Source organism: Dendropsophus ebraccatus, chromosome 2 (assembly GCF_027789765.1).
Source record: "Dendropsophus ebraccatus isolate aDenEbr1 chromosome 2, aDenEbr1.pat, whole genome shotgun sequence".
In the NCBI taxonomy this organism is placed as follows: domain Eukaryota; kingdom Metazoa; phylum Chordata; class Amphibia; order Anura; family Hylidae; genus Dendropsophus; species Dendropsophus ebraccatus.
In genome coordinates, this window is record NC_091455.1 from 142,669,464 (window position 1) to 142,679,618 (window position 10,155).

Below are 10,155 nucleotides of genomic sequence, written 5' to 3' on the forward strand. Positions count from 1 at the left end.
CCACTATAAACAAACATTCGCAATCCGCCAAAAAATATGCATCTGTAGTGTATCCGTAGTGCATTCACAATCCATATTTCTTTTCGGATCTGTTAAATCTGTACTGTACTAGTTCAAAAAAAGTTGATCAGGTTAAAAAAAAAAAAAGTTTGTCTATTGCAGATCCGCATTTTTTTGCGGACCTGAATGCCAAAAAGGTTACAATCTCTAAAATATAGCGGATCCCAATAAGTTCTATTGATGAATCCGTAAAAGAAAACAGATCCGCACTAGGACATTTTTTTCGTGCATCGAAATGCGGACTGATGGTGTGAATAGCCCTATAGAAATAGTTCATAATTGCGAATCCGCAATTGTGGACTCAACACAAACGTGTGAATAAGGCCTTAGAGTGGTCTTTCTCTAGATAATAATGCAGAACTGTAAATCATAGAATGCTGGTGACACCTTGTGGGGTGGAATAGGTATTGCAGGAGACTGAATATTATGCAGACAAGAGAAACTCTAAACAATGTTGAAGTGAAGCTCCCAAGGATCTGCAGCAGCTCCCACAAAACAGAGAATGAGGGGGAGTCCAAGAGAAACAGCTGAAGCTGATGTTAATGGTAATATAATATGTAGCTGATTAGCACAGCAGGGATAGCGCTAAAGTCATATTCCAATTTGCAAAACAGGCGCAGCTCAGTCTGTGAGTGTGCGGTCTCTGCTTCAGTGAGCTATAAACACACAGCAGGGACTTTAGCAGAGACTACACTGATAATAGCTGCTCTACAGTATCAGTGTTAAACTCTTGGTTAAAATTGGCAAAGGACCTGCCATGATGATTCCACAGGTCCTTCAACTGATCACTAAACTTGGGTGTAAAGACTGCAGGGGAGCTGCTCATGAGTTACAGCAGAGAAGAGCTCCTCTACCCCACTCCTTCACCTCCAGCAACTCCTGGCCAGGGTAATAGCCGTGTCCCTCTCCACATGTGAGAATTGATTCTACTGGAGACTCCTCTACAACAGATCTTGGGTCTGGGAATGGGGAGCATGGTGAAAGGGAAAATGGAGGACAGGGTTAATGATACTGGAGGAGGGGTTGACAGATCAGTGCCGAAACTGGAAAAGAGACTAAGGGACAGAGGGACATCAAAAGGTGCTAACGCTGTCAGGGCTGCAAGAGGTGCTGAAGAGTCAGTTCTGCAAGAGGTCCTAATGGTGTCAGTGCTACAAGAAGAGCTAATGGTGTAAGGACTGCAAGAGGTGCGAAGAGGTCAATGCTGCAAGAAGGACTGAGGGAAAAGTCCTACCACTTTAAGAGGTGATGAGGGTTTGGTGCTGTCACAGGTAAATGTTCTGAGGGGGTCAGTGTAGCTACTAGAAGAGGCACTCAGTGCGATCAGTGCCAAAGGAAGAGATTCTGAGGGGTTCGGAGCAGCCACTGGAAGAGATGCTGAGGGGTTTGATGCTGCCACAGGCAAAGGTTCTGAGCGGTTTGTGCAGCTATTAGAACAGGTACAACTGGGCAGATAGGATCCAAATCTCTATTTATAGCACCCACAGGACATGGGTGGAGTGCAAGCCAACAGGAGGCAGCCTCCCTCACATACAAGAGAAAAAAAAGCAAAAATATGCAGCACTCCTATGCCTCTTTTCACACTGTAGGTTGCACAATGCACGTTGCTCAAGTACAAACAAAAAACAAAGTGCAACAGCAACCTACAGGTGCAAATGCTTACCGTACATACTCCTCCCGGTGTACACTCTACCCATGTCCTGTGGGTGCTATAAATAGAGATTTGGATCCTATCTGCCCAGTTGTAGGCTTGTTGTTAGAACAGGAAAGGCCATTGCTACTGTAAGAATGCTAGAGTAAGGCCATGACTCTGAGGACACCTTAACCTCTTAAGGACCCATGACGTACCGGCACGTCATGGATCACTGTCACTTAAGGACCCATGACGTACCGGTACGTCAGCCCTTTAAACGGGCGCCGCGGCCGGCCGGGTCCCGATTGGGGGAGATAGCCTGCTATAATACATAGCAGGCCATCTCTCCCTGTCGGCATGGAGGGTTGTTAACCCCCCCCATGCCGACGATCGCCGCTATTGGCTGATAAGCCCATAGCGGCGATCGGAACCTTTCCGGGCTGTCCGAGGACGGCACCGACCGCCATTACTGTAAAAAGTAATGGTGGTCACGGTACCACCGTCCCGATCGCCGTGAACGGCCGGCCAGACGGCCGGCCGTTCACGGCGGTCAAAGTCCCCACAAGTAATAAATACCTGCTCCGGACCCCTCAGCTAGGTAGCTGAGGGGTCCGGAGCAGGTATTTGTACATTACTCACCTGTCCCGGGGTCCTGATCGGCGTCTCCTGAGTTCCCGGCGTCCTCTTCATCTTGTCGGGATTTCGGCTTCTTCCGTGAGTCCCGATCGTCTGTTTCCGGCTCCAGCGTCGTCTTTTTTCGTATTTTTCCGGCTCCAGTGTCGTCTATTTTCGGATCTTGCGCTCTGCTGCCCCCTAGCGGCTGATAAGTGTAATACACGTATCAGCCACTACAGGGATGTTCAGAATGTAGTAAAAAAAAAAAATTTTTTCCCAATTTTTTTTTTTCCTATTTTCCGCACCCTATCGCCGCTGAGTGTTGATCAGCATCGCACGAAAGTGCGCTGCTAATCAGCAACTCCTCCTTTTTGGCGTAGGGTGTTTTTTTTTTTATATCCTACTGCCACGGTCTGCTGATAAGTGCCGAACATAAGTGCGGCATTCATCAGCAACACCATTTTTGGCGTAGGTTTTTTTTGTATACTTACTGTAAAAAAGACGTAAAAAAACACTACATTACACCACACTACATTGAATAAAGTTTTACACTACACCACTACATACCCCATATACCAATCCCCATATAAAGATGGCCCCCAGGGTGTTTTCGGTATCGGACGCATACATTATTATTGCCTCCGACACCGAAACAGCCAGTGAGGATGAATGGGGGGTCCTTCGTTCCTCCATTCATCCTCATCCTCCTCATCATCCAGTGACGTGTCTGGGAGTAGCGTAGCGTACGCTGCCCCCCAGACACGTCTTTTCCGCCAGTACCGTCCCAATAAGAGATGACGGTATGGCGTGAAATTCTACAAACTCTGTGAGAGTACCTCAGGGTACACTTACAGATTTAGGGTACGTGCACACTGCGGAATGGCGAAGGATAACCCTTCGTGCATTCCGCAGCTGGCACCCGCCGGCGGACTGATGCAGGGGCGCGTCTCCGCCCGTGTCATAGACTCTATCCTATGCATGGGCGGATTCCATCATCCGTCATTCCATCAACACGTTGGACGCAGAGCGGAATCCGCCCGTGCATAGAATGGAGTCTACGACACGGACGGAGACGTGCGCCTGCATCAGTCCGCCGGCGGGTGCCAACTGCGGAATGCACAAAGGGTTATCCTTCGCGATTCCGCAGTGTGCACGTACCCTTAGGGTGTATGAAGGAAGGGACACTCGAATCCAGCCCCCAGATGCCCCCCCCCCCCCCATCCTCGGAGTTAGTGGGGACATCGTCTGGGAACTGATCTTCCCACTGCTGGATAAAGGTCACCACCTGTACGGGGATAACATTTATACCAGTACCCCCTCTTCCGGTCCCTCGCTGCCCGAGCTACTGTAGCTTGCGGCACGATCCGAACATATCAGAAGTAGTAATAAAGCCCTAATATTTAGCAGCCATGGAGCGGACCCAGCGCTTCTGGATATGAAGGACCCCGTATCGCACCAGGACAACATTTTCCAGGTGACGTCCCCCACACTGGAAAACAGGAGACCCCAGAAGAAGTGCAGAGTGTGGTGTAACAGGGGGATCAGGAAGGACGCCATTTACCAGTGTGCCACCTGTCCTGATCACCCCGGCCTCTGTATACTGGATCGCTCCAAGGCGCACCACACGTCATTGGGGTTCTACATTATCTAAATTCTGTCCCTTATTCCTATTTCAGGGGTCACGTTGATCCAGGGATTGTTCTGATCGCCAATATGGAGTCGGGAAGGAATTTTTCCCCTGTGATGAGGCTACTGTCGTCTGCCTCACGAGGGGTTTTTGCCTTCCTCTGGATCAACACAGGTTGAATTTGATGGACACCTGTCATTTTCAACCTTATAAACTAATAATTGGCCTAATACCCCCAAATAAATTAGAATTGTCCCTTTTCCCCAGCTAAATAGGTATGGCCGCCATTCCCATTAGAGGATGCCATGATGCAATTACAAAGCCTCTGTGCGGCCAGGACAGTAGAAACCCCCCACAAGTGACCCCATTCTGGAAACTACACCCCATAAGGAATCTAACAAGGGGGGCAGCGGGTATATGGCCCCCTGGTGACGGCCACATTTGGGACGTGAAAATGAAAAAAATTGTATTTTTTATTTTCACGGCACATGTTCTACACATGTGCCCATCACTAGTGGGGTCCATATGCTCACTGCACCCCTTGTTAGATTCCTTATGGGGTGTAGTTTCCAGAATTGGGTCACTTGTCGGGGGTTTCTACTGTTCTGGCAGCACAGGAGCTTTGTAATTGCGACATGGCCTCCATCCCCCATTCCAGCCTCTAAATGGCGCTCTGTCCTTTTGGTGACTTGCCCTGTGCCCATATGGCAAATTATGTCCACATGTGGGGTATTTTCGTACTCAGGGGAAACTACCCTACACGTTTTGTGTTCATTTTCTTTTTTAACCCCTTGTGGAAATGGAAAAAAATCAAGGCTAGACCAACATTTAGTGTAATTTTTTTTTTTATTTTTACTCTAAATCATTGATCTTGTCTTGATTTTTTCATTTTCACAAGGGGTTAAAAGATAAAAAAAAACACAATGTGTAGAGCAATTTCCCCTGAGTACGGAAATACCCCACATGTGGACATAAAGCGCCATGCGGGTGCAGGGTAAGCCTCCAAAGGGAAGGTGCGCCATTTGGTTTTTGAAGGCTGGATTTGGATGGAATGGATTTCGAGGGGCCATGTTGCATTCAAAAGGCCCCTGTGTTGCCAAGACAGTTAAACCCCCCACAAGTGACCCTATTATGGAAACTACACCCCTCAAGGAATGTAACAAGGGGTGTAGTCAGCATATGGACCCCACTGGTGACGGGCACAAATGTGGAACAATGTGGCGTGAAAATGAAATATTAAATTTTTTACACTATAATGTTGGTCTAGCCTTGAATTTATCATTTTCACAAGGGGTTAAAAGAGAAAAAAACACACAAAATGTTTAGAGCAATTTCCCCCGAGTCCGTAAATACCCCACATCTGGACATAAAGCGCCATGTGGGTGCAGGGCAAGCCTCCGAAGGGAAGGAGCGCCATTTGGATTTTAGAGGTTGGATTTGGCTAGAATGGATGGACCCCTGGATGACGGGCACATTTGTGCCATGAAAGTGAAAAAATGAAAATTTTCACTTTCACGTCACATTTTTCCACATTTGTGCCCGTCACCAGTGGGGTCCATATGCTCACTGCACCCCTTGTTAGATTCCTTGAGGGGTGTAGTTTCCAGAATGGGGTCACTTGTGGGGGGTTTCCAGTGTCTTGGCAGCACGAGGGCTCTGTAAATGCGACATGGCCCTTGAAATCCATTCCAGTGAAATCCAGCTTCCAAAAGCCAATTGGCGCTCCTTCCCTTTGGAGGCTCGTCCTGCGCCCGCTTGGCACTTTATATCCACATGTGGGGTATTTCCGTACTCGGGAGAAACTGCGCTACATGTTTTGTGTTTTTTTTTTCCTTTTATCCCTTTGTGAAAATGAAAAATTGAAGGCTAGAACAACATTTTAGTGTAAAAAATACTTTAGTCTTTTTTCAAGCCATATTGTTTGGAAAATCTGTGAAGCACCTGTGGGGTCCAGATGCTCACCGCACCCCTTGTTACATTCCTTGAGGGGTGTAGTTTTCTAAATGGTGCCCCTTTAGGGGTGTTTTTTAGGTTTTGGCACCCCAGAGCCTCTGCAAACCTGAAGTGGTACAGTCAAAAATAACCAAATATAACGGAGCCATTGAAATTCACTAGGCGCTCCCTTATATCTGAGGCTTGTGGTTGCGTCAAATAGCGCAATAGGGCCACATATGAGGTATTTCTATAAACTGCAGAAACGGGGCAATCAATATTGGGGTGCATTTCTCTGGTAATAGGTTTATAATTATGAAAAATATTGGATTACAATAAAATCTCTGCACAGAAAATTAAAATTTTCAAATTTCTTACACACTTAGCTTTTATTTCTGTGACTCCCCTAAAGGGTTAAAAAACTTTCTGGATGTGCTTTTGCAGAGTTTAGGGGGTGCAGTTTCTGAAATGGGGTGCTTCGTGAGGCTTTCTAACACACAGTCCCCTCAAATACACTTTAAACCTGAACAGTTCCCTAAAAATATCTGATTTTGAAATTTTACTGAAAATTTGGAAATTTGCTGCTAATGTTTTAAGCTTCCTATTGTCTAAAAATAATGAAATATAGTTTAATAAATGCCGCCAACATAAAGTAGACATGTTGCTAATGCTATTTAATATATAATTTATGTGGTATAACCATTTTCTGTATAAGCAGAAAAGTTTTAAAGTTGGAAAAATGCATTTTTTCACAATTTTTCACGCTATTTTGGGTTTTTTCATAAAGATTCGTTATAAGTATCGACTCCAATTTACAAGAAATGTGAAGTACAATATGTCACGAGAAAACAATCTCAGAATCAGCCGGATAGGTAAAAGCATCCCGAAGTTATTAATGAATAAAGTGACACTGGTCAAATTCATAAAATTTGCTCCGGTCCTTAAGGCCATTTCAGGCCTGGTCCTTAAGGGGTTAAAGTGTCACTGTTGTTAAATTTTTTTTTGCCGAAATCAATAGTCCAGGCGATTTTAAGAAACTTTGTAATTGGGTTTATTAGACAAATATGCCATTATCTGCATGTAAAAAGCCTTTTCCCAGGTCCCCCCTCCTCTCCTTTCTGTCATCCACTCCTCAGAATCAGGAAATCTCAACTGTTTTTTCATCAGTGGGATCTGTCTGGTCTATGAAGAGGGGAGGGGATTAGCGGGCAGCTGAGAGAGAGAACAAAGGATTGCTCAGCAGGGGAGCTATTCAGAGCCCTAATTAGAGGTCAGAGAGGTCCATGGTGCTTGTCAAAGGAGAGAGCCCAAGATGTGAATGTAAATTAACTCTTTGTTGTCCTGTTTTGCTGCTTTTACTTTCTATCTCCATAGGAAAACCATGAAGACAGGGGGGAGAGCTTCAAACTGCTTTTTCATGATAAAAATTCATTTTTCGGCTAATAAAACCAATTACAAAGTTTCTTAAAATCGCATGTACTATTGATTTCTGCAATTAAAATTTTAACGACAGTGACACTTTAACATGATGACATGGTATATTCTGTTGGATCAAATACTTTGCTAAGATCTTCATTTTTTTAAATCTATACAGCAGGTTTTTATCATGTTTACACCAGGGGAGTATGTACGGTAAACACTTCCACCTTTAGCTTGCTGTTGCTCTGTTTTTTGTCTGTTCTTAACCACATGCAGCGTGCGACCAAAAGTGTGAACAGAGGCATAGAGGTGCTGCCAATTTTTTGTGGCACAAACAACTGCTCTTTGACACTTCATTACAGTAGATTGTACATAATCCACTGCACGGACAAATTACTAAAAGGTACCATGCTCACAAGGAAACTGCCAGCACCCGAAGGGCCCGGGAGCTGGCAGATTCCCTTTAACCCATAGAGGACCGGGCCAATTTAAATTTTTGCGTTTTCGTTTTTTTCCTCCTTGTGCTTAAAAGGCCATAGCACTTGCATTTTTTCACCTAGAGATCCACATGAGCCCTTATTTTTTGTGCCACTAATTGTACTTTGCAAACTTTTATATTATGTGATGGTTTGTAAAAAACTCAAGCCATTGTTAAGAAATATATGTTCCTTAAAATTGCTCTATTCCCAGGCTTATAGCGCTTTTATTCTTTGGTCTATGGGGCTGTGTGACATGTCATTTCTTGCGCCATGATGTTTACTTTCTATCGGTACCTTGATTGCGCATATGCGACTTTTTGATCGTTTTTTGTTACAATTTTTCTGGATTTGATGCAACCAAAAATGCATAATTTTGCACTTTGGGATTTTTTTGCACTTACGCAGTTTACTGTGCGAGGTCAGGAATATGATAACTATGTTAACAAACATGTTTATTTTTTTATTTATTTATAACACGGGGAAAGGGGGGTGATTAAAACATATGGGGAGGTTTTTTTTTTTTTTTTTTTTTTTTTATAAATAATAGCACTTTTTTTTACTTTTACACTTATACTAGAAGCCCCCCTGGGGGATTTCTTGTATAAGCACACTGATCTCTCATTGAGATGTATGCTGTATAGTTATACAGCATAGATCAATGAGATAGGCACTGGATTGCTTCGGACTGCTGCAGCCGGAAGCAATTGAGTGCCGAGCCGGGATCAGCGCCATCACGGCGCAGACCCTGGCCTGAGCTGGATGTGTGTCAACTTCGACAGCTGCATCCGATTAATTAAGAGGGCACGCAGATCGGACCGTGCCCGCTAATAGCCGCGGTCCCAGGCTACGAGTGGCACTGCTCTAAACATCCCTAGGTGACCCAGGATGTACAGGTACACCCAGGGTCGCCTAGGGGTTCAAGAGAAATTCACATTGTATTAGAAGGCTCCAAACTGTTGTTATGTTCCCATAGCACACTGAAAAAGGTAACTTTCTTGCCTTCATGTCTGCCGTGCTATCACTGTAGAGTGCCATGAGAAGGGGAAGCAGGGAGGTTCAGTCACCAGCTCATCAAGTTGTCAGCAATTTCTCCTCTTCTATATGAAGACAATAATGATTATCCACTGTGCTCCCCATAGTTAGGCCCGCTGTGTGCTCCATATTGTATTAAACCCCCCCAGTATTCACATACAATACTAAAGTGTCACTGTCGTTATAACTTTCAAAATCTAAATCTCAGAGAAGGGACTCCAGCACTCTTTGGTGATCAAGGGGACCATCCATTACAGTAATGAATGTAGATCAGGGGTGTCAAACTTAAATACACAGTGGGCCAAAATAAAAAAATTGGACAAAATCGCGGGCCAACCTTGATAATTATTGAAGCGTGAATGCAGCGTGCAGTGTTCCTGGCACTGTCAGTGGTGTGGGTCTCCTATCGCTGTGCACTATGATAAATTACATGATATATTGCTATAATATGATTAATCCCCAACCCATGTAATAGCCAACTCCTCAATATTGCCCCATGTAGTAGCCAACCCAATCAAAATTGCCCCACATATTAGCCAGCTCTCCCAATAGTCTCTTTTATAGAAGCTAGTCCTCCTCTGTAGTCTCATATAGTATCCAGCCCTCCCCTATAGTTTCTTATATAGTAGCCAGCCCTTCCCGACAGTTTCTTATATAGTAGCCAGCCCTTCCCTACAGTCTCTTATATAGTAGCCAGCCCTTCCCTATAGTCACTTATATAGTAGCCAGCCTTTCTCTGTAGTCTCATATAGTAACCAGCCCTTCTCTGTAGTCTCATTTAGTAACCAGCCCTCCCCATAGTCTCTTATATAGTAGCCATCCCCTAGACAGTTGTTAAAGGGAACCTGTCATCTGTGGACGGCCCCCCCCATACTTACCCCATCCTGCCGATTCCGCTGTGCAGATATAGCCGCCAACTCATCTTCTCATGTATTAGGGCCGTATCCAGGGGTAGGGTGGGTTCGGGGTGCCGTCCAGGGGTGACAGATTGTCCCATTAGCTTGGGCTCGCCCTTTTCTGCGGCCCGGAGGCAGGACATGTGATGACGTCACTGCGCTGCCAGCGTCGGGACACCGCTCACATACCCCTAGGCCACAGGCTAAAAACTGCCTGTGGCCTACAAGATTATAATATGGGTGGTCCAAGCAGCTGTCTGGACCACCCATATTATAATCTAATGCAATGACGGGCCAAATGTAATTCAAACTCTGAATTGCCTGGCGGGCCAAAAATAATGGCACCGCAGGCCAGATTTGGCCCACGGGCCAGAGTTTGACATGACTGATGTAGATAGTCAACATTCTTTATTTCACATCTGTTGATTTAGATTTTGAATGTTATAACAACTGTTACCCTTA